Source organism: Lycium ferocissimum, chromosome 6, assembly GCF_029784015.1.
Source record: "Lycium ferocissimum isolate CSIRO_LF1 chromosome 6, AGI_CSIRO_Lferr_CH_V1, whole genome shotgun sequence".
NCBI classification, from domain to species: Eukaryota; Viridiplantae; Streptophyta; class Magnoliopsida; order Solanales; family Solanaceae; genus Lycium; species Lycium ferocissimum.
The window spans coordinates 3447178-3471868 of NC_081347.1; the positions used below are offsets into that span (position 1 = coordinate 3447178).

Genomic DNA, 24691 nt, shown 5'->3' on the forward strand with positions numbered 1-24691 from the left:
CTTGGTTACCCCATTGACCGGGGATCGATTCCCTTTGTTTACATTTTATATAATATACTTGTCCTTCTAAAAACCCCATAGAGTTCTCTGTAATACAATTTCTCCTTCATTCTTTTGCCTCATTTTTCTTCTTTTTGTTTTCTTCTTATATTGTAATATGATTTCTCAAAAAAATTGGTTATTATTATTATTATTAGTTTGAGATTATTGAGAACCCATAAATTTCAAATTCTGGATCCGCCTCTGATTCCAAAGAGAAAAGGAAGGAAAAGAAAAGAAAAAAGAAGCAAAATCCATCAATCGAAGAAAAGTCAATTCCCCTCACGAGTCCAGTCCAAAAGTTCCATACCCTAATTTTTTTCTTAGGAAAATTGTTACTCCTCTCTCCCAATTTGTTTGACACTTTCCGCTGTTTAAGAGTTAAAAGAGTTATTTTTTGACCATAGATTTTATCATATCTCTTTTACATTATTAATTATGTTGACTTATATTACTTTTTACGTAGTTTTCGAATTAGGGGTGTTTATCGGTCGGTTCGGTTCGGTTTTGTGTATTATCAGTTCGGTTTATTGATTTTCGGTTTTTAAATATGTTAAACCAATAACCAAATCAATAAGATATTCGTTATTGGTTTCGGTTTATTGATTTTCGGTTTAACCTATCAGAAACTGATCCTCTAATTTTTTTTGCTTTCTCTTCGTTTTCATTTGTTCATATATACATTGCCTTCATACATAAAAGATTAAAAGGCTACACAAACTACAAGCAAAACCAAATTCAAATACGTTATTGCTATTTGCTAAAACAAACTCTTTTTTTTTTGTGAGGATTGCCCTTCAAAGGCACTGGTCTTTAATTTTTGCCCCTCAATTGGTGGTCTTTAATTTTTGCCCTTCGCCTAATACCCCGAAGTTCCAGGTTCAAACCCCAGCTCAATAAAAAAAAATAGGAATTTCGCAAGGCAGGGGGTTGGATTCGTAAGGTAGAGTTTTGCATGACAGACTTTTGCATGCGAAACTCTACCTTAAGGTAGAGATTTGAAACTCTGCCTGAGGTAGACTTTTGCATTGCGAATCCAAACTCTACCTTGTGATTTTTTTTTAAAATTTTTGACTGAGCAGGAGTTCGAATCCGAAACCAAGAAATTTTTAGCGAATGACAAAAATTAAAGACCACCAATTTGAGGGACAAAAATTAAAGACCAGTGCCTTTGAAGGGCAATCGTGCAAATGACCCAAACAAACTTCTTTTCTTTCACGTTAAGTAGCAAACTTGGGCGTTATAGAAGCAAATTCAAATATGTTATTGCTATTTGCTAAAACAAACTTCTTTTCTTTCACGTTAAGTAGCAAACTTGGATGTTGTAGAAGCAAATTCAAATAAGTTATTGCTATTTGCTAAAACAAACTTGTTTTAAATAATTAGAATTTAAAGTGACTATTATATAATTAGGGATAAAAAAATAATTTTAATATAAGCTTATTGGGTTATCGGTTTAGCCATTAATTAAATCCTTAAAATTGAAAACCGAACCGATAACCCAATCAAAAAATTTACAAAACCATTTACAAACCGTTAACCCAATAACCCGATAATGATAAACCAATAGCGTTTTTATTGGTTCGGTTTATTTCGAAAAATTTAAAAATTCTATGTTCAAACATACGATCAAAATTAGAAAATTCGACTCTCGAAAAGCGAAAATGTTGGAGGGAGGACTTACGAGTATAAAATTTAAGAAAGAAAAAAGAAAAAGAAAACAAAAGAAAAAGATAAAAGAAAAGAAAAAGGTCACCACTCAAGGAAATGTCAAAAGAGCTCTTCACATCTTCTTCTCGCAAGGCTACTAAGTTGGCCCATCAAATTGGCTGGAACTTGGGCAAAACACTGCATTTGAACTGGGTTTTTGCAAAGATATCATTTTGTTTAAATTATATGTCGGTAATGGTGATGGAGGGGAAAGGAAATTTTAGCGGTGGACAACAAATAGAGAGGAGGGGTAAAATGGGTTAGGGGAGGTGAGGTGACATGCCACGTAACATCCACCTCATCAAATGTTAGTGCTACGTAGGATTGTATTTCTATCTTGGACAACTTTAACGAATGAAGGATATATTTGAACCAATAGTATAACGGCAGGATAATATTTGAACTCAAAATATAACGAGGGGTATATTTGACCCTTTTCTGATAGTGCAGGGGTATATTTGTCCCTTTTCCAATTAATCAATGAATCAATTCTGCCTAAGTTTACATAGGCAAAAATAAGCTGAGTCAAAATGAATTAAATACTGTATAAGAGAGACTATAACATTCTTACCATAGTGATTTGAATGCATTACTTTACTTATTAGAAACAAGACTAAATTGGCAGTACAATATCAAAGATATATTTTTAGGGGTTGAAATTGGATATTTTCATTGGTCAAGGTTGAACATCACCATGAGTCTATTTGTTATTTGTTGCTGATCTTTTATGGATTAATTTGAACACAATTCAAATCAGCCCATCATCAACCCAAAGTCATTTAAACTTGAGCAGGTTGGACATGTTAGGGGAAAGCGCTTTCCACAAGAAATATCTCCCATATCTGAAATTGAAAAGCTATTTTTGATCCCTCAGTTATCTATAGATTCTGATTTTGATCCTTATAGTATTTATCTAAGCACATTTACCCTCCGATCAAATAAAATGTATGTTTTGATCCCTTATATTGGAAATATGTACCTTTTTATGGATAAGGTTTTGACATCCCTCCCTTAACTCCTGGGTTGATATTTAGACTATTTTTAAAACCATGGTACCTTTTAATATAGGATGTTGCTATAAATTTAACAAAATACATTGATAATTGAATAATTTAACACTTAATAATTCATTTAGTTTGTAAACATTCAAAGTTAGAGTGACCAAAAGTGCAAATATCAATTAATTGAATGATAGGCTTTGCTTTACACTTCACATAGGACACATGCATTGTCCTTTGGCTCCTTGCACTCAAAAGGCCTATATAAGAAATAGCAACCTTGATATTATCAGCATTAGCCAGCAGGCCCAGCACTTCTTTTTTCTTACTCCAATAATATTGCTTTCTCTTTCTTATTATTGCAATTATTGCTACATAGTACATTAGTCTATCAGTTAGTACCTAAACAAAATCACCCAAAAATGGAAAAATCACTTGAGAATGAACACCCAATTGAGGCCTCTGGATGGGCAGCTAGAGACCCCTCTGGAGTTCTTTCTCCTTTCAATTTTTCAAGAAGGTACTTTTTATTACTCCCTCCGTCTCACTTTCAAGTGTCTTTTGTTTGACTAGGCACGAAGTTTAAGAAATAAAGAGAGATTTTTGAATTTAATAATTCTAAATTAAAAATGTGTATAATGTACTAAAATGTCTATTGAATCTTGTGATTATAAACTTGCCACATAGATGTTTAAATTGTTAACTTACTAAATATAGAAAGAGACACTTTTTTGGGACAAATCAAAAAATAAAGTAAGACACTTAAAATGGGACGGAGGGAGTATTTTTTTCTCCAACGTTTTATCATTTTTTTCTTTCTTGCTTTCTTCTTTATGGATTTTCGGGTTTGTAAATTTATAATAGAGGTTTAATTTGGATTGAAATTGGTGCATGCAGAGCAACAAGTGAAAAAGATGTGCAGTTCAAAGTATTGTATTGTGGAATTTGCCATACTGATCTTCATCAGCTCAAGAATGAATGGGGCAACAGCGCATATCCCATTATACCTGGGTTACTTTACACTTTATTGCTTTTTTATTTTTTATTTTTTATTTTTATGTTCCTTATGTGCAAAATAGGCTAGGGGCATATACATAATCGTAAGAAAGTTTTACTGTGCATGTAGGTAATAAAATTTTGTATATATATGTACAACAAGTGTTGAAGCGATTTTACATAAGGATTTTCTAGTGTAATTCTAAAGTGATTGAAAAGATGCTTTAAGTTATAGGTTGGAATCTCACGTGTGACGTTTTAGCATTTTCTTCTTTTCTCTTATTAGAATTCCTGTCTCCACCACTTAGTAAAGTATCCACTTTTTCGTTGAATTTGCAAGAAATATTCATTACTAGCACTCAGATTGATATTTGTGAAAATATCCTAATCCGGCTACTTTTTCTTCTGTTATCTGTTTGGATCGACCTATATTGCTCAGACTCTTCAAACATACTGTCGGGTGTGTAACGGATCCTCCAATCCAATACGGTGCCGCACCATTTTTGGAGGGTCCGAGCAACATAAATTTTGAACTATATGGTAAATTATTTTGAACCTCAAAAAGATTATGTAAACACTTGAGCAGATGTTGTCTTAACACCACAAGTACAATACTTGGATGGAGGGGGCAGAAGCCTGGTAATTTATTTTTGTTCTCTATTGGTCTGTTCTACTAGAGTACGAGTTGATTAAAGTCGACTATGAGATGTGTAGTCGTTCAATTACCAGTATAGTTTGAATTAATGAGATCAAAATTTGTCATTTTCAATTGTTTTTCAGGCATGAGATTGTTGGTGTAGTAACTGAGGTTGGTAACAAGGTAAAAAAGTTTAAAGTCGGAGACAAAGTAGGCGTTGGATATTTCGTAGGATCGTGTAGCAAATGCGAAAACTGTTGCAATGATTTCGAGAACTACTGTCCCGGTCAGATAACAACAGCCAATGCTACTTACTCTGATGGAACCATTACATATGGAGGTCATGGTTGTCGACGAGCACTTTGCAGTTAATTGGCCCGAAATTTTGCCAATGGAAGCTGCTTCTCTGTTATGTGCTGGGATTACAACCTATAGCCCTTTGAAATTTTATGGACTTGACAAGCCTGGAATGCACATTGGTGTTGTGGGCCTTGGTGGTCTTGGCCATATGGCAGTGAAATTCGCTAAGGCATTCGGAACCAATATGACTGTTATCAGCACGTCTCTTAGTAAGAAAGAGGAAGCAATTAAGCGTTTGGGCGCGGACTCATTTTTGGTCAGCCGTGACCCTGAGCAAATGTAGGTGAATATTGTAACTTTTGACCTTACCTCGATCAGTCAATCAACTAAGCTTCAAACTCAAACTAGTTTGGTCTAATATGACTTTAGACCACTAATTTTAATTTGTACGTGTAAATATGAGCAGACTGCAGCAGGATCACTTGATGGCATCATAGACACAGTCTCTGCAACTCACCCTCTTTCTCCATTGATTAATTTGTTAAAAACTAATAGGAAGCTCGTGATGCTTGGGGCGCCAGAAAAACCACTAGAGTTGCCCGTGTTTCCCTTGCTTTTAGGTACGTTCCTTTCATCGACGAAACACAACTTTTGATTAAAACCGAAAAAATTGATAACACAAGTGCATATAATGTGCAAAAACAGGACGGAAGCTAGTGGCAGGGAGTGCCGTAGGAGGAGTGAAGGAGATACAATAGATGGAAAATTTCGCGGCAGAGTATAACATAACACCAGATGTTGAAGTTGTGCCAATGGGGTACGTGAATACAACGTTGGAGCGTCTTGTGAAATCGGATGTGAAGTATCGTTTTGTGCTTGACATTGGCAATACATTGAACAAGAGTTAAGATGACTTCTTGATCTTGCTGTGTGTTTGTACTTCGGCAAGAAAATGGTGAGTTCATGAGGGAATTCCATACCATTCCTTTCCACTACTCTCATGTTCCATTTTATATGACACGATAATAAGTATTTGGAGAATCAACAGAAATTTTCTTTTGACCACAATTTTTTCTAATATTATTAAATATTTAAACTATCACACATTCTGAGTTATATTGTTATTTATGTAGTTTCTAAATATATAATTTTGTATCAAAAGAATTTGAAGAATATTTTGCGTGAACGTCTCACGTCGAAAATTAAAAGTAATTTCATCCTCGTACGTGGACACATAAATTGAATAAGGGATGGAGCATATATTATTTCTTGACCATACTTTGAGTGGCTGTACTATTGGACTCTGAGTTAGAGGTGGGCATGGTATGGTATATACCGATTATCATATCGAAATCAAAAAAATTTATACCGTGATTTTGGTATTATTGTATTTGGTATGCATTTTTAAAAAGTTCGGTATTCGGTATGGTATTTGATATTTATAAATAATATACCGAATACCGAATACTATACCGAAGTATATAGGTACATATACAAGTCATATATATTAGTATTTTAATACTAACAAATATTTAAACAAGTATTAGTACAAAATTAATTATTTACACGTTGGAATTTTGATTAATCTATGTTAATTGAAATGCCCTTTTGTGTAATTGATTTGCGAAGGGGATTAATTGTGCTTCTTTTGAATATATTTACATGTGTAAGGTGTTGGTACATGATATAATTGAGACGTTTCTTGAATAGCCGAAGCCGTAATTATCTATAATGTAAGTATATGTAGGACGAAGTCGAAACAACTATAGTTACCGATTTCTTTGTCTTGAAAAATACCGAAACCGAACTTAAAAATATAACCATACCAAATTGATTTGGTATGGTAATGGTATATTATTTTTAAAAACCGAAAACCGAAATTACTATACCGAACTTTCCAATACCGTACCATGCTCACCCTAGTTTGAGGGAACACATTAATGGCAAATAAGTAATAGTACTTCCTTTTTCTTGTTTAAATCTACGACAGATGGAGTAATCTACAAAAGCGGGTATTTGTGCAGTTCATCCCTCACAATCAACAGAGGTTGTGGACCCAAAACGCGGTGTTCAATTTAATGGGCAGCATCTTGGCCAAACCATGACTCGTAGTTGTCCCTACACAAACCAACTATAGTGACCCTTACAAGCAAAAGCCTATGACGAGAGAAATTCCCTGCGTAAAATGTCTGCTACATATATAATAACTGTTAATAAAGACAATTTATGAGCAAGTACTTAAATGCTTACCTAAATGCCTTTTTTCGCCTTAATAGTACTCCCTTAGATCTCCATTCCAATTTATACGAAGGTCATTGGCTAAACATGAAATCTCAAAAGAAAAAAAACTTATACTAGTAATTTTTTTGATTTAAAGTAAACCATAGTAGATAAATGCGTGGCTACTAATCATCTCATCAAAGCTAAAATTGAGAATATAAAGTTAAATTATATTAAATATAAAAAGATAATATTATTTGAAAAACTAAAAGAAAGTATGTCATATAAAACGAGACTAGATAATTCTAAGCCCGTGCAACACGAAAAATGAGTTTAGTAATAAAATTGTGAACGTATTATTGTATAAATACAATTACAATTCAATCAATTTAAATAGCATTTGTTATAGCCCTTTATTTTTAGGTACAAACAAATGGGTTGAGCGCTAGTTTTGGCGAGCTCCCTGCCTTAACGATTGGAGTGAAGGGTTCGAATCCATTAGTAACATTATTTCTTTTTCTTATTCCCCCCTCTCCGGATGCAATAGATTTTTTTAAATAAAAGTACAGACCAACTCTATCTTAATCCTTTTTAATGAAATATGTGCACACACTTAGTGTTTTTTTGTGTTCAATCTAAATCCTCCTCCTTCTTTTAATTTCTTCTGTTAATTTTCTCTAAGCTTAACTTTATTATTTTATGAACTTACTATGATTCAGTACGGATACCCCCTATACTATGAAAACTCTACGCATGCACCCCATGTAAGGCATATATGTAATTAAGTATATTAAAATATAATTATTAAATTATAAATTATAAAAAAGAAGCTTTTATATATTTATTTTTATAAAACTTACTGAAGAGGTTAATTTTTTTTTAATATCTTTAATCTCGCATTTGATTAAAATAGAGGATAAACATTTTTGAAACATATATATTTCGAAACTTATTAATAAGAAATGTACGGAATTTACTTAATAAAACATACCAACTATCAATAATAATTTACTACACTTTCAATATGTATTTGTTTGTGTCTTTACTAATAGACTTAAAAATTTTAAAAAGTTTATTAACACATTATTTATTGAAGAAAATAATGAGAGAAAAAACTCATGAAGAGATTAGAACAAAGTAGAAAGAAAAGTGATGCTCTTAAAAGTCAACTATGCCCTCATAGGCATGTTGACGATCCGAGTGGTAAACCCACTCTTATATATAGTTACTAGACGGTGTATGCCCGTGTTGCGCACGGGCCCAACACTTTGGATTATAGTGTATGTAGTTGTGTTTGGGTAGTGATAATATATATATTTTATATTGCTAATAAACATACATAAGTTTGCACTGTTTTTATGCATATATATATATATATATATATATATATATATATATATATATATAACACAATTAATATAACATTGTAGTTTGTGCTCCGTATTCAAAACTTTATTATATTAGTGTTTGCTACGAATACAAAGTTTGCAAAAATTTATTAATACTTTTTAAAAGAGAAGACTTGTTTAAAAGGAAACTATTTTTCTCTCTTTGAGATAAAACAATAGCAATATTTAAGCATCAGTTGATACTTTGAATTTTCATTCGATTAATTTAAAGGTGTGAAATATTCTATTGGACCTAAACAATAATTATTATTTTTTATCAAATTTTGATTTGGATAATTCTAATTCAAATTATTAAATTAATTTTACAAGTTTAAAATGAAACAAAGTAGAAATTTGATTTTCTATTTAAACGAAGAACAACCATTTTTTAATTTTTGGTAAATATTCTTGGTTTAGCTCATTTCACTTGTCATGTTATCTTTTGCACGGTTTTTAAGGAAACATCAATTAGAATTAGAATTTGACTAATTCACCTTATTCATTATTTGATCTCCATTTAATATTATTTTTTCTTTTACGACATTAATCTCTTTTCACATTTATTAGAGTAAGAATAAAAATAAAAAAATAATTAAATTCTATCTTATTTTAAAATATAAATATTTTAAGTATATTTATTTTAATAAACATAACAAATAAATGACATGAAGGAATAGCAAATACAACAGTTAAATATCTAGATTAGATCACAGGCTAATATAAGAAAAGAAAAGAAATTGCATGGTTTGACTACTTAACCTTTTGAAAAAAAGTAATAATATGGGGTCCATGTTTTTTCTTTGTACAATAATTTCATTTGCTCCCACTAATGGGTTGATATGCATGTGGCAATGAATCCAACATTATTGACTTAATGGGAGTATGGTTACTACTATATAGAAGCATGTTTTTTAATATCGGGTGCACGTTTTTTTTTTTAATATGGGGTCCATTTTTTTTTACATGAGTTTGAAGATGGTGGGGTCCACTTTTTTTCTTTCTTTTTTTTATATTGCTTGGTGTTTTTAGTATGGGGCCCACCTTATATATATATATATATATATATATATATATATATATATATATATATTTATTTTTTTTTTTTTTTTTTTTTTTAAGGTGAGTGACGCCGAAGCATGGGCAAATACAACAGTTAAATATCTAGATTAGATCTCAGGCTAATATAAGAAAAGAAAGGAAATTGTATGGTTTGACTACTTAACCTTTTGAAAAAAAACAATAATATTGGGTCCATGTTTTTTACTGTACAATAATTTCATTTGCTCCCACTAATGGGTTGATATGCATGTGGCAATGAATCCATCATTATTGACTTAATGGGAGTATGATTTTTTTAATATGTGATGCACGTTTTTTTTTAATATGAGGTCCACTTTTTTTTTTTTTATATGGCTTGCTTTTTTTAATATGCGGTCCACTTTTTTTTTTAAATGAGTTTGGAGATGGTGGGGTCCACTTTTTTTCCCTTTTTTATTTTTATTTTTTTATATTGCTTGGTGTTTTTAGTATGGGGCCCACCTTATAATTTTTTTCTTATTTTTTTTTTAAGGTGATTGACGACGAAGCATGGGTAAAACCCTTGCCTCTATATAGTAGTAAAATTTGATAAAAAATAATAAGTATTATTTAGGTCCAATCTACATACATTAACAATAGAACATTTTACACCTTTAAATTAATCGAATTAAAATTCGAAATATCAACTGATGCTTAAATATTGCTATTGTTTTATCTCAAAGAGAAATCAAATTTCTACTTTGTTTCATTTTAAACATGTAAAATTAATTTAATAATTTGAATCAGAATTATCCAAATCAAAATTTGATAAAAAATAATAAGTATTGTTTTGGTCCAATCTACATACATTAACAATAGAATATTTTACACCTTTAAATTAATCGAATTAAAATTCAAAGTATGAACTTATGCTTAAATATTGCTATTATTAAATTAATTTTACATGTTTAAAACGAAACAAAGTAGAAATTTGATTTTCTATTTAAACGAAGAACTACCATTTTTTAATTTTTGATAAATATTCTCGGTTTAGCTCATTTTACTTGTCATGTTATCTTTTGCATGGTTTTTTAAGGAAACGTCAATTAGAATTATAATTTGACTAATTTACCTTATTCATTATTTGATCTCCATTTGATATTATTTTTTCTTTTACGACATTAATCTCTTTTCACATTGTTTGTTTTTTTAATATGAGGTCCACTTTTTTTTTTTTTTTATATTACTTGATTTTCTTAGTATGGGGTCCACCTTTTTTTTCATGAGTTTAGAGATGGTGGGTTTCACTTTTTTTTTTTTTTTTTTTTTGTATTGCTTGGTGTTTTTAGTATGGAACCCACCCTTTTTTTTTTAAGGTGATGATGACTGACGACGATAAAGTATAGAAACCCACGTTTCTATATAGTTAAAAAAATATATAAAAAAAAGTTAGATATTCGAACGTGACTTTTCCTCCGTAATATTTCACCAATAACTTCATTTCAAGCAGATGTTTTCTCCAGATTTTATTTCACGAACAGGCAATATCCATGACAATAGCCAGTGGCATAGCCACACCAAGTGAATGGTGACAAATTGAAAAAATTATTTTAAATATATATAAGTAAACAATTATCTTTAATACATATATATTAAACCTTGAATACTCTTAGTAAAATTTCTAATTTTGTTGCTGGCAATAGCCTTTTGTTTCACAGCTCAATAAGTGAGATTAATGCATGTTACTAAAAAATGGTTTAAGTGCTAAATATTTATGTACAAACACATGCCATGCATTTATTGATTTATAAGTATAAACATCAAGTACGGATAAATTATCTCCGCTCATGTAATCAAAGACCTATCTATATATAGAGACTAATTGCATGAGGCCCGTGCTTGCTACAAAAGTATAAAATTTAATTTTTTACAAATATCACTTATCTTACATTTTTTTCAATTGCGTAATTAATTTAATCTATTGGCACGTGTATCATTATCTTATTGGTAAGTCTTTATAATTGTTAGAGTTTTTCAGTCACATAATTGAATAATTTATAAAAAGTAAATTATTTATGAGGAAGGAAGTTTGAAATGAGAATTTGCAAATACAAAAAAATACAAGATTTGATATTCACTAAAGAAGCAAAATTTTGGAGGTTTAAAACAAAAAAAGGGTGTGTTCTTGGGGTGCTTATCGGTCGGTTTATCGGTTTACGGTTTATAGACACGCTTAACCGATAACCAAACCAATAAGATATTCGTCATCAGTTTAGGTCCTTACCAGTTCAGTTTTCTGTTTAACCGATAAGAACATGTTTTTTTTTCCTTTCTATTGTTTTCATTTGTTCATATACATTGCCTTCATGCATAAAAGTCTACACAAATTACAAGCAGAAGCAAATTCAAAGACGTTCTTTTGCTAAAATAAACTTGTTTTCTTTCTGGCCGAGTTTGAGAGAACTAAAGTGTCGCTTGCGGAAATAGGGTCGTGGAATGAAAGTAAGAATTTAGGAAATAGAGTTTGTATTTAAAAGCTAAAGTTACTAATATAATTAGAGATAAAAAGGTTATTTTTATATAATCTCATTGGGTTATCGGTTTGACCTTTAACTAAAACCGGAAACCAGCCCGATAGTCCAATAAAAATATTTACAAAATCATTTAAAAACTGTTAACTCAATAATCTGATACCGATAAATCAATAATTGTTCTCGGTTCGGTTCATCGGTTAAACTGAATTTTGCACACTCCTAGTGTGTTCGGTATGGAGGAAAACATTTCAGAAAATGTTTTTTCAATTTTTTCATGTTTGGTTTTGTAAAAAAATAAGTTCCTTAAAAACTAGGAAAGTAAAAAAATTGGCAAGCTAGTATCAACAGGTTTAAAACCCCATGATAGCAATATCGTTTCTGTTTACAAGGACAAAAATCAGGGATGAAGAGATAGAGATCAAATTAGGTCTTCAATTGTATATTCTTTTCTTTTACACCTCCTCCCCCCCCCCCCCCCCACCAAAAAAAAAAAAAGGCCAGGAGCTTCCCCTTTTTGCTCCGTTGATGACTCGAATCCACAACATTCGTGTTGGAGGTGAAGGATACTTACCATCTAAGCAACCCCTCGTATTTTCATTTGGATATTCAATGTTGTAGTTAAAACTTTTTACGACTTGTACATGTGCTGGCTAGGTGTTGTACTTATTGGAGTGATTGGCTTTTAAAAACATTGGATAAATTTGTAGTGAAATGAAACAGAGAACCACGAAAAGATGTGGTTTAGCGGCCTACTCCTCTCTTAATCAGAGGTTTCGAGTTTAAGCCTTAGGTATGAAAAAATCCTTATTAGGAAGCGCTTCCCCTGAATGGGCCTTACGTGGCACGAATCTGAATTTATTATGGCTTCAATACGGATACCGAACACCGAGTGAAAAAAATAAAATAGAGAAGGGGGCAACTGTTGCTTTTTATGAAAAGGACAGAGGAAGAAATACACAATAGTGATTTCCTTAGTAAATACACGTGTTTCTTTAGAAGTCAATGGTGATGGTATGAGATAAGACCAAGTACAAGGTACCATTTACATAGCTCATTGTACAATCTTCACAACCTAAGTTGTCTTTTTAAGAGAACATCACAGCATAAGCTTTGGGATATATTAGGAATTTCTTCTAGGAGGCCTCACCAAAGGTTTGTGAGGACGACTATACATTGCCTTCATGTATAAAAGTCTACACAAATTACAAGCAGAAGCAAATTCAATGACGTTATTGCTAAAACAAACTTGTTTTCTTTCTGGTCGAGTTTGAGAGAACTAAATTGTCGTTTGCGGAAATAGGGTCCTGGAACGAAAGTAAGAATTTAGGAAATAGAGTTTGTATTTAAAAGCTAAAGTCACCAATATAATTAGAGATAAAAAGGTAATTATTGTTATACCCCATTTTAACCGGGTTAAATTAGAGTACAACATATTGGAGATTCCTAAATTTGCTTTATTTTAAGGAGTCGCCACCTAATTGATTTTAAGGTGAATTAGGGCACCTATTTTATTAACTAAGGTAAAGCCTAACTAAACCTCCGTTAATGATCTGCTTAACCAGTGTGATTCTAGGTAAGGGTTCTATATTATCCTAAAGGGAAGGGGTTAGGCATCCTTTAGAATCCGTTATCTTACGGTTATCCGGCCAAACTTAGGTTAATTAATTAAGGCTAAAGATGCGAATGCAGTGTTTGCATTTTAAGAAAACGGTTAAGAGATATTGCTAAGATTTTAAAAGAAAACATGTTGATATCGTGTAAAATAAAAATTTAGAAAATAATAATTTGCATAAAAGATGAGTTTAAACTGCTATTTTAGAATAAGACTTATAAAAGCTGCTTAGACTTTAGGTGAGAGCAATAATGATGCAATTTAAGATAATGCCTATAAAAATATAGTAACTTGCATAAAAAAAGATTTTAAATCTTTTGTTTAAAATAAAGCTTATAAATGTTGCTTATTTCTTCAAAGGGAAGTATAATAATGCTAAAATAAAATTTGCAAAATATGATAATTTGCATATAAATAAAAGAAAATGCGAGTTTATGCAATATTTTAATAAATATCCGAAACAACTCAAATGATGAGGTATTAATTGATTTTGCAATTTAAAACAAAATATAAAAATAGCTAACGTGAGCTTTCTTCATCCTTTTATTAACTATACTTTAAACATATGCGTAATTAACTCAAAACTTGAAAAAAGTTATTTGTAAAACATATTTGAGTTTATATTTGCGTATTAGTGACGTTTTAAAATATATATGATAGTAAAGATAAAATATAATTCCCTTTACTTAAAATATAAAGTCATGCCATTTTGCAAATCAGTTATTCTGAAAATAAATATTAAACATTTTAACATGAAAAGAAGAAAGTGAAAACTTATGGAATTAATTTTAGTCTTCCTTAAACTAACTACCCACTGCTAAAACTAAAACTACTAATTCATTAGGATTCATCTAAGTTGAGGAAAAATAAGATAAGGTTAGTCATACAAAGCAAATCAACATATACAACAATAAAATAAGATAGAGGAGAAGAAAATTTAATGGATCGGCCCATTTTCTAGGCCTCGCGAACTATTCATCTTTGTTGGGTTTTGGCCCAATAGGTTTCCTTTATATATTCTTTGCGGATTGAAAATTTCTTGTATGGGCCTTAACCCAAAATCATTTTATATAGCTGATGGGGCTGACTCGAGAGAGAAGTGATGCTGGGCTTTTAGCCCAAAAAGCCAATGCGGAGAGAAAACGAGTCCCTCGGACCCGTATGCGACGATCATGCATGAAAACGAAAGGAAAAGGATTAGTATACATTCGGCGAATAAGGTAAAACATGTAAAATATAAACTCAAAATGGATCGGTGGATGATACATGATATGTATATTTTAAGCATACTTCGGTATACACAAGTATATATTGTTCGACAACATTAGAGCGTTCATATCGTAATAATGCACGCAATTTACCAGTGTGCGGTGGGTTGCTATTCACCCAAATGAGTTAAAGGAATAAATTTCAGCAAGTTTAATTAAGGATGCATCAGCAGTTCATCCTATCAAGTGTAACAGCAGCTAACAAATGCACCAGCAATAAACCAACAAACCAAACAACAAGATAATGACCCCTTTTTATTTCAGCAACTCATACACTTAAGAGGACACCAATATCACTGAGGCGAATTTCAATTCAAATCAATTTCTAGTGTATTAGAACCTTCACTGAAGATGACAGGACACAGAGTATGGCATTTTAGGAATAGCTATAAACTGTATAATGGGATCACTGGGTACTGATTAAGACCAGCTATTTATTCGATATCTAAGTCGACGTTACTTCAAACTACCCAAACATCGACAAACACTCACAAAGTTCCGGATGGATCGTGCAATCATCAAACACACTACACAAACATCCTTAGCAATTTGACTAAACAAAGCCTACAAGCCAAGATAATGCAATCAAACTATTCCATCACCAACTTAAGTATTTAAACCCAAACTAGTACACGATTCTTCTAACGCCAAGTTCGGGATGCTTAGACCCCATCCAAACACTTCGAAATTCATCTAAAAGTCTTGTTCAATCTAAACTCTTCAGGCCAAAATTAAAGGTGACAAGGAAGCAACAAGTTTATCCCAAAATGTGACAGCCCCAGAGGTTACAAACACAGATTTCAAAGAAAAATTATACTTCAACCAAAATACACTTAGTTCTAATTTCAAGACTGGGAGCAACAATCTACTCAACTGGTAAGACTAACATAACAAACAGTTGATTTGCCTAATATATTTGTAGAAAAGGATTATTTACTCTTGAATGTAACTTATATGAAAGAGAAAAGGGTTTAATCTTCAGAGATAAAACTAAAAAAATGGGTAGTTAGACTGTTCGAGCAGCTAACTATTTTACCATTTAGACAATTGAACCAATTGGTGAAAGGCATCTGGGATGGCACTTGAGGTAAACCAGTTCAGAAACTAAACTTTGTTTAGACAAAATAAGGACATAAATTGACTTCCAAGTTTGAATTATCTTGTAGTCTTTTACCTAGAAGCTTGACAAGTACATTTCTTATTCTTTTCTTCAATCTCAACAATTTATAACACCGATAGCATGGAGTAAGTATAGCAAAACCCATTTTACTTTCACCATGAGTTTGATATTTCAAATAACAACAAAGGGACTTAAACTTAAAGAGGAACTGATAACCATCTTATACCAAAAGAAATATAATGTATCACATTTTTTATGTTTTAATGTAAAGATATTAGCCTCATTTTGACATGGTTCATCAGTGATGTAACAAGTTTAAGGGATTTATTAAAGAGAACTAAATCAGACATCATGATGCTACACTCAGTTCTAGATATTATAATGGTGGGCCAATGACCAACACTAAGTGACCAACATGACAAGAAATCTTAAAGCCATTTTTTGTGCTATTGTTTCATTATCAGTCGTACATACTAGTTATATATGAAGGCTGACTTAATTTGCTAGCCTGGCATTTAGATTTTCCAAATTTCTATTTTAACAAGTAAGCATATGTAGCCTCCCCCTTTTATGCTTACTAGGACCAAGCAAGCACTTGAACTTTTAAAACTCTTAATCGGTTGAGAACAATAACCTCCTCTCAGAACTGGGACAGGTCTTAAATTCAAAAAATTACTATTATCTTTTATTCCTACTACACTTAATGTGGCAGAACAGCCAAAGCCAGCACATAGTCACACATATCCTGTCATTGGGGGGGGGGTCACAATCTTGGTTAACCACCCCTAAAGAATTGCAAATCAAAACAGCCTTTACAGTTCCAATCGAATTTATACATCTGATACAAACCACTGCATAATACAATCATGAAACTAAGGCACACTAACAGTCATACCAAGCAGTGTGCAAGAATTAGTTCTTTGGATTATCCTTAACAAATTTGAACTAAATATATGCATATTAGGCCAAACACCATTTTGAAATACTATCTCTATTGGATAACCTACTGGCTTATATATGCTTGAAATGAGTTTGTGCTAACAAATACCAAACAGCCTTTTACAACATCCTGCAGAGATCTGGTAAATTCTCAAACACGCTATATATAAGTATTTAACAATTTTTGATATAAAACAAAGCTATCCTAGCTAGCATGATATAGTCATACTGTGACTAGGCAAATTTCTAAGGATAGTATCGAAGTAGAAATAACATGCTCTTTTATACCACACATTACTCCATCATATGTATTTGCATAAATCGAATTAACATCAACAAACTAAACCATCACACAAACTGATTAAATCCGGATTAATATCAACAATATAAACAGGCTTATCCCTTGAGCTAAACTAATCTAACTAACCGGTCTGTTTTAAACTACATACCAATTAAAGAACGTAGAGAAGGCAGAATATATATAAAAAAAAAAAGAAAAGAAAATTACCTTCTTCGGGTGCAGCGAAGTGGGTGCGAATCTTCGATCTACACTCGAACACTACCAAATCCGAGCTTGCGATGCTCAGATTTGCAACAACACCAAGGTAAACAAAAAAACAAAATTGATGTAGTACGGTAAATCAATGTCGAGAATATTGCGATTTCTTTGCAAACTTATATTTTCTAGGGGATTTTTGGTATTCCAGCTCTGTCGTTCCGCCCTCTAAAACGATTCAAACTCGTCTCTTTATAGGGTTTTCCATTCGATTTTTTAGAAAAGAGAAGGGAAGTGCGGTGGGTGAAAAGGAGAGAAAACCCTTTCTTGGGGGGCTTTCATGAATCGCTAAAAATCCTCACTCTCTCCTAAAAGATTTTAACTCAACAACTATTTATAGGGTTTTTAGGTTTTGTGTTGAAGAAAGGAAGGAGGAGCGGGAGAGAGAGAAGAGTGGGGGACAAAGGTGAGTGGGAGCGGCGGTGGTACAAACAACGGGGGCGACGGAGATGATGATGGAGGAAAGGGATCTCTCGGCGGTGGACGGGGGGCGACGATGATGATGAAGAAGAGAGAGGGAGAGCGTATGAGAGAGGGAGAGGAGTTAGGTGGGGTGCGGCGGGTGAGAAAAAAGATGAAACCCTTTAGGGGTTTCTTTTTTGTTAAAAAAATGAGAATTGGGTTAATAAACGGGTCGATTTCCTTTTGGGTGAATTGGTTGAAAATGTGGGTGGGCGGATGAAAATAATGGGTTAAGCGATTTGGGCTTGCTATTTTAAAATATTGGAAATTTGGATGGAAGAAATTTGTTTGGCTTCTAAATTTAAATAAGAGACCCATTTTAAATTAATCATATCTTGAGTGTGCTAAAATATCCCCAAATATAAAATATGTATTTATTAGTATTTAGATGAAAATAAAATGATGCCGTAATTGCCGTGCGATAATATATTTGAAATTCAACGATAAGTAAATGCTATTATTAAATTATGCGAAGATAAATGCGATGCGTGTGCATAAATTGGTAAAAATCTTCGAAACGATAAAAAAAATACGACTTATAATAATACTGGTAATAATAATAATAACACAATAATAATGATAATAATAATAATGATAATAATAATAATAATAATAATAATAATAATAATGGTAGTAGTAACGGTTGTAAAAGATAATGACAGGATAATGAAATGCCGGTATTAATAAAAGCTAATAATTATAGTAAAAATATAAATAATTTTGTTTTAAAATTGCCAAAATATTAGAAGCGTAAAATGGGTATTTTGGAGGAAAGGTGGGACAAAATCGGGTGTCAACAATTATAATATAATTTTATTGGGTTATCCGTTTAACCTTTAACTAAAATTGAAAACGAGCCCGATAGTCCAATAAAAATATTTACAAAACCATTAAAAAATCGTTAACTCAATAATCTGATGCCGATAAATTAATAATTTTTCTCGGTTCTGTTCATCGGTTAAACCGGATTTTGCACACTCCTAGTGTGTTCGGTACGGAGGAAAACATTTTAGAAAACATTTTTTTAACTTTTTCATGTTTGTTTTTTCATAAAAATAAGTTCCTTAAAAATGAGAAAAATAATTTTCCTAGTGATCGTAGAAAAATTGGCAAGCTAGAATCAACAGGTTTAAAACCGCATGATGGCAATATTGTTTCTGTTTAGAAGGACAAAAATCAAGAAGGAAGAGATAGAGATCAAATTACGTCTTCAATTGGATTTTTTTTTCTTTTACACCCCCCCCCCCTCTCCTAAGGCCAGGAGCTCCCCCTTTTGCTCCGTTGATGACTCGACCCCATAACTTTCGGATTGGAGGTGGAGGGTGCTTACCATCTGAGGAACCCCTTGTATCTTCATTTGGATATTTAACGTTGCAATTAAAACTTTTTGCGTGTTGTACATGTCTTTGGCTAGGTGTTGTACTTATTGGAGTGAGTGGCTTTTAAAAAGATTGTACAAATTTGTAGTGAGATGAAATGGAGAACCACCAAAAGATGTGGTGCAGTAGAAGGGGCTACTCCTATCTTAATCGGAGGTTTCGGGTTCGCGTCTTGGGTATGGAAAAATCCTGGTTAGGGAGCGCTTCCCCTAAATGGGCCTTACGCGGCAATAATCTGAATTTAGTAGGGCTTCAATACGGATACCGAGCACCGAGTGAAAAATTAAAAAAAATAAAAAGAAATAGATAAGGGACAACTGTTGTCTTTTATGAAAAGGACAGAGGAAGAAATACACAATAGTGATTTCCTTAGTAAATACACGTGTTTATTTAGAAGCCAATGGTGATGGTATGAGATAAAACCAAGTACAAGGTACCATTTACATAACTCATTGTACTAATCTTCACAGCCTAAGTTGTCTTTTTAAGACAACATCACAGCTAGGGGTGTACAAACGAAACCGACAAACCGCACCAAACCGATAATCTGAACCAAATCGAGAAAAAAATCCGACTAGTAGTTTGCTTTTAAAAAGAAAATTCTGACCACCATTGGTTTGGTTTGGTTTGGTTTTAACTTAAAAAAAAAAAAAAAAAGTCAAACCGAACCAAACTAACCCGACATTACATGTAGAAAAAATTAAAAATTGATAATGTAATTTATAAATATTTCTTAAAATTTTTTATAATCGTTTATCTTTTAACATGTTATTTCAAGCTTGGATTTAAAATTTTGAATGGTCCAATAAGTTTTATAGCTCATAAATGTTAGTAACTCAAATAAACCTCAACAAAAATCAAATCAATACTAATGCTAACAAACGAAATTCAATTCTAACACTAGGATTGACAATAATATTGGATATCTATTCTTTAATTTTATATTAGTTTAGACAGTGAAAATATATAACTTAATTTTCTTTTTTCTTTAATATTTAGTCATATAATTAATATTTATTAGCCGTACTTGTTTTAGTATGACTTAGTACTTTTAGATTATGATCATTTTCTGTATGCCTTATACATTAGCCATATTTATTATAGCATGACTTAATACTTTTAAATTATGATTATTTTATTTTATGCGATTTGTTTACATTTTTTTGTTGAATGTTTTAGTATAATGTCATCTCTCATCTAACATTTTGTGTTATTTTCTTAAAAAGTATCTTAATTAAATAGTCGTAACTTATTAGGACTAAATAAGTAAAAGTTATACGTTTTATAAGAAGGCTTTACGGAAAAAACCCGAAAAATTCGAGCAATCCCGAGGTTGAAAAAACCCGACTTTTGTTAGTTTGGTTTGGTTTATAGATTTATAAACCCGATGTAATTGGTTTAGTTTGGTATTTGAAAAATCCGAACCAATCCGGTCTATGTACACCCCTAATCACAGCCGAAGCTTTGAGATATATTAGGAATTTCTTCTAGGAGGCCCCATCAACGATTTGTGAGGACGACAAAAAGTAAGGATTCACCCTTATATTATTAAGTAGTAAAGATGGCAACCTCACTGAAACAGTAGCCATCACTCCAAAAGAATATAAGTAGTAAAGATGGCAACCTCACTGAAACAGTAGCCATCACTCCAAAACTCAAGAATCACCAAAAAAAAAAATATGGAAAAATCATATGAAAATGAGCACCCAATAAAGGCCTTTGGATGGGCGGCTAGAGACAATTCTGGGGTTCTTTCTCCTTTCAATTTCTCAAGAAGGTATTATTGATTCTTTTCTTGATTTTTTTTTTTTTTCCTTTCTTTATTTATGGATTTTTGGGTGCAGACCAACGGGTGAGAAAGATGTGCAGTTCAAAGTTATGTATTGTGGAATTTGCCATACTGATCTTCATCAGCTCAAGAATGATTGGGACAACAGTGTATATTCCATTATATCTGGGTAAATTAACATTTTATTACTTTCTCTTTTCTATTTTATGTGACACAGTTACCGTTTAGAGAGTTAAAGGAGTTTTTCTTTGATTGCAAATTTTTTATATACCTTTTAAATATATTAAATTGCTAATTATTGTGATTCTTAATTATTTTTATGTAATTTCTAAATATATTAATTTCAAAAATTCACACCGAATATTGGATAATTTGACTCGCGTCTCACATAAATTGGCATAGAGAAGTAACTTTTTTTTTCCTATGTTCCTTATTTGCAAAACAGGCGCAGAGCATATATCGTTTCTTCGATAATTTTACTGTGCGTATAGATAAAGAACATTTATATATGTAAAAAGTTGCTCAATCCTTTTCTGTAAGAGAAACTTTTATGTTGTCAAACAAAAGTGACTGACAAATTTGCTTTAAGTCACGGGTTCTTATTTTAGGTGCCATAGTTTAGTATTTTTTAAAATTTATTTCTCTTGTTAGAATTTTTAATTTTGCCACTAATCTAAAGTTTGCAATTTTTCGAGAACATAAGGTTTGGTATGATATTTGTTACTAGCATTTAGACTGCTAAGTGTAATACCACAAAAATATATTTATGAAAGATCCGTACTAAATTGGGCTTACTTTTTCCTCCTGTTTATCTGTTTAGACTTTGATAAGATGTGAATATTTTGGAATATTAAGTAGGCGCTTGAACATGAATTGAGTAGTATTTGAAGTTAAAGTTGAAGTATGGTCTTCAGAAGTTGTAGTTGCTTTTGGACAGTATTTTACTTGAGAAAAACTTGAAATTTTTTGAGTGAAAAAAAAAAAGCCTAAAATTGGAAAAACTTATTTCCAAAAACATACCAAAAAATCATTCTAATATTTAACCAAACGCGGTTTTGATTTTTTCTTCTTTTTTTAAAAAAGAAAAAAATATGCCCAAACTGCCTCTTAAAGAAAATTACATAAATACTAGAGCAAAAGCTGTCTTTAGCACCCCCCCCCCCACCACCACCAACCCCAACCCCACTTCCCTCCTCCCCCAAACCCCCAACCAAATAAATAGTAGGGTAGATGGAGGTTAATTTTATACTATGTTGGTTTGTTCCACTAGTGATTTAAGTCAGAGTATGAGATGTTCAAAAACCTTCATCTTGCAGTTGTAAAGGTGAAACAAGGTAACATGTCATAGTTTTTCATTAGAGACCAAATTTTGCCAATATCAACTGAAAAAATTGATATATATTGAACTTATTTTTCACTTTTATTTAATTTAGGACCCGTTTGGCCATAAGAATTATTCACTTCTTTTTTCGGAATTTTTTTCACTTTTTTCAAAAATTAGTGTTTTTAAGGAAAATTCCAAATACAACTTCAAAATTTGAAAAACAACCAAAACTTGTTTTTCACAACTAAAACCTTGTTGAAAAAGTACATTTGAACAACAAAATACTATTTGCAAAAACTATGGCCAAACACAACTCTAATTCCAACTCTAACTTCAAAATTCCAAAAAAAGTGAAAAAGTTTTTAGTTTGTATGGCCAAACGCCTACTTAGTATGATCATGATGTGAAATGGTTTAAAATGAAGAAATGATGATTGATATAGCCGCACCTAATTTGTTTGAGACTGAATCGTAGTTATTGATCAATTGTTTTAGGCATGAGATTGTTGGTGTTGTAACCGAGGTTGGTAGCAAGGTGGAGAAGTTTAAAGTTGGAGACAAAGTAGGCATTGGATACATAGTAGGATCATGTCGCGATTGTGAAATTTGTGCTATTGATCTCGAAAATTACTATCCACGTCAAATACCGACAGCCAATGCTACTTACTCCGACGGGACTATCACGTACGGAGGTTACTCCGATCTCATGGTCGTCGACGAGCATTTTGCGGTTCGTTGGCCTGAGAATTTGCCAATGCAAGCTGCACCTTTGCTATGTGCTGGGATCACTACTTATGGTCCTTGAAATATTTTGGACTTGACAAGCCTGGAATGCACATTGGTGTTGTGGGCCTTGGTGGGCTTGGTCATATGGCTGTGAAATTCGCTAAGGCGTTAGGAACCAAAGTGGCTGTTATTAGTACATTAATCTGTGAATAAGAAACAAGAAGCGATTGAGCGTTTGGGCGCGGACTCATTTCTGTTAGCCGTGACCCTGACAAATGCAGGTCAAACAATCAATTTTGCTTCAAACTCAAATTCTAAGGGGACTTTGACATAAGAATAATAGTACTAATTTTCCTTTGTACATGTAATATGAGCAGGCTGCGATGAGCTCACTTGATGGCATCATTGATACCGTCTCTGTAGTTCACCCTCTTCTTCCATTGATTAATTTGTTGAAAATTAATGGGAAGCTTGTGAAGGTTGGCGCGCAGAAAAACCACTAGAATTGACCGTGTTTCCCATGATTTTCGGTACGTTTCTGTTGGACTAAAATAACTGAAAATTACTTTTAACATGATGTGATATTGACTGTTTTAGGCCAAGCACGCACGATTTTTCCCAAATGACCTTACACCATTAATAGTATCTAGCACTTTACAAATAGTTTTTCTCTATTTTTCATATGGGACATTATTCACACACAACCAATAACCTTCCCCTTGAACTAAGTTCCACATGACTAATCATTCATGGGCTAATTTGGAGATTATGGCCACCAAAGCCAAGCAAACTAGCATGTAGATTAACAAAAGCACTAAGTCGGACCCTATGCTATCACTCTGTCATCTTCATATTAGTCTCGCCGAACCATTAACTATGATATCAATTGTTGGGTTAAACACAATTCAAAAATATTGTTAACATGATGTGATATTGTCCACTGTGGGCCGAACCAACAAGGTTTTTTCCAACATGCTCACGCCATTAAGAATATCAGACACTTTATAAAAAAAATCTGTCTTTTCTACTTTTCGCGTGGAATTCTTTGTTTACACACCCGATAATTTATTTATGCATCTTCTGATTTGAGTTGCAAAAATTGCTAAGACAAGTATAAAATGTGGAAAGGAAGTTAGTGGCTGGAAGTCTCACAGGAGGAATGAAAGAGACTGCAGAAATGTTAGACTTTGCATCAAAGCACAACATAACACCAAATGTTGAAGTTGTGCCAATTGACTATGTGAATACAGCTTTGGACCGTCTTTTGAAATCAAATGTGAAGTATCGTTTTGTGCTCGACTTCGGCAATACATTGAACAAGAACTAAGATCAGGCTTTTTGTCAGGGCAGAGCTAGTATGAATTCGGCAGCATTCAATAACTTTAGTACATATACTATAAATTTGTTGAAAAATTAATTATATATATATAAAAGCAGGCCAAAGACCCGCTGACGTGGCACTCCCTATAACCAGTATTAGCATTTATCTTTTTTCTTAGAATTTTACCTTTTTTCTTAGAATTTTGCCTTTTTGCTAAGTTTAAAAAGATTAAAAAGACACCCCATCGGGAGAAAAGAAAACGCCACTTTCTTTACTCTTCCCATGCATTGTGAAACGCCACCTTCTCTCGGTCTCTTAATTATGGCTGCTTCTAATACCCGTTTTCGTTCGCAGGTA

The 24691-nt window shown here is 32.4% G+C and overlaps 2 pseudogenes; both read left to right on the forward strand.

Annotated features, from left to right (window-relative positions):
- Positions 1–3067: 3067 nt before the first annotated feature.
- LOC132058949 (8-hydroxygeraniol dehydrogenase-like) lies at positions 3068–5623 on the forward strand (annotated as a pseudogene).
- A 15163-nt stretch (positions 5624–20786) lies between these two features.
- Positions 20787–24431, forward strand: LOC132058950 (8-hydroxygeraniol dehydrogenase-like; annotated as a pseudogene).
- The last annotated feature ends 260 nt before the right edge of the window (positions 24432–24691 follow it).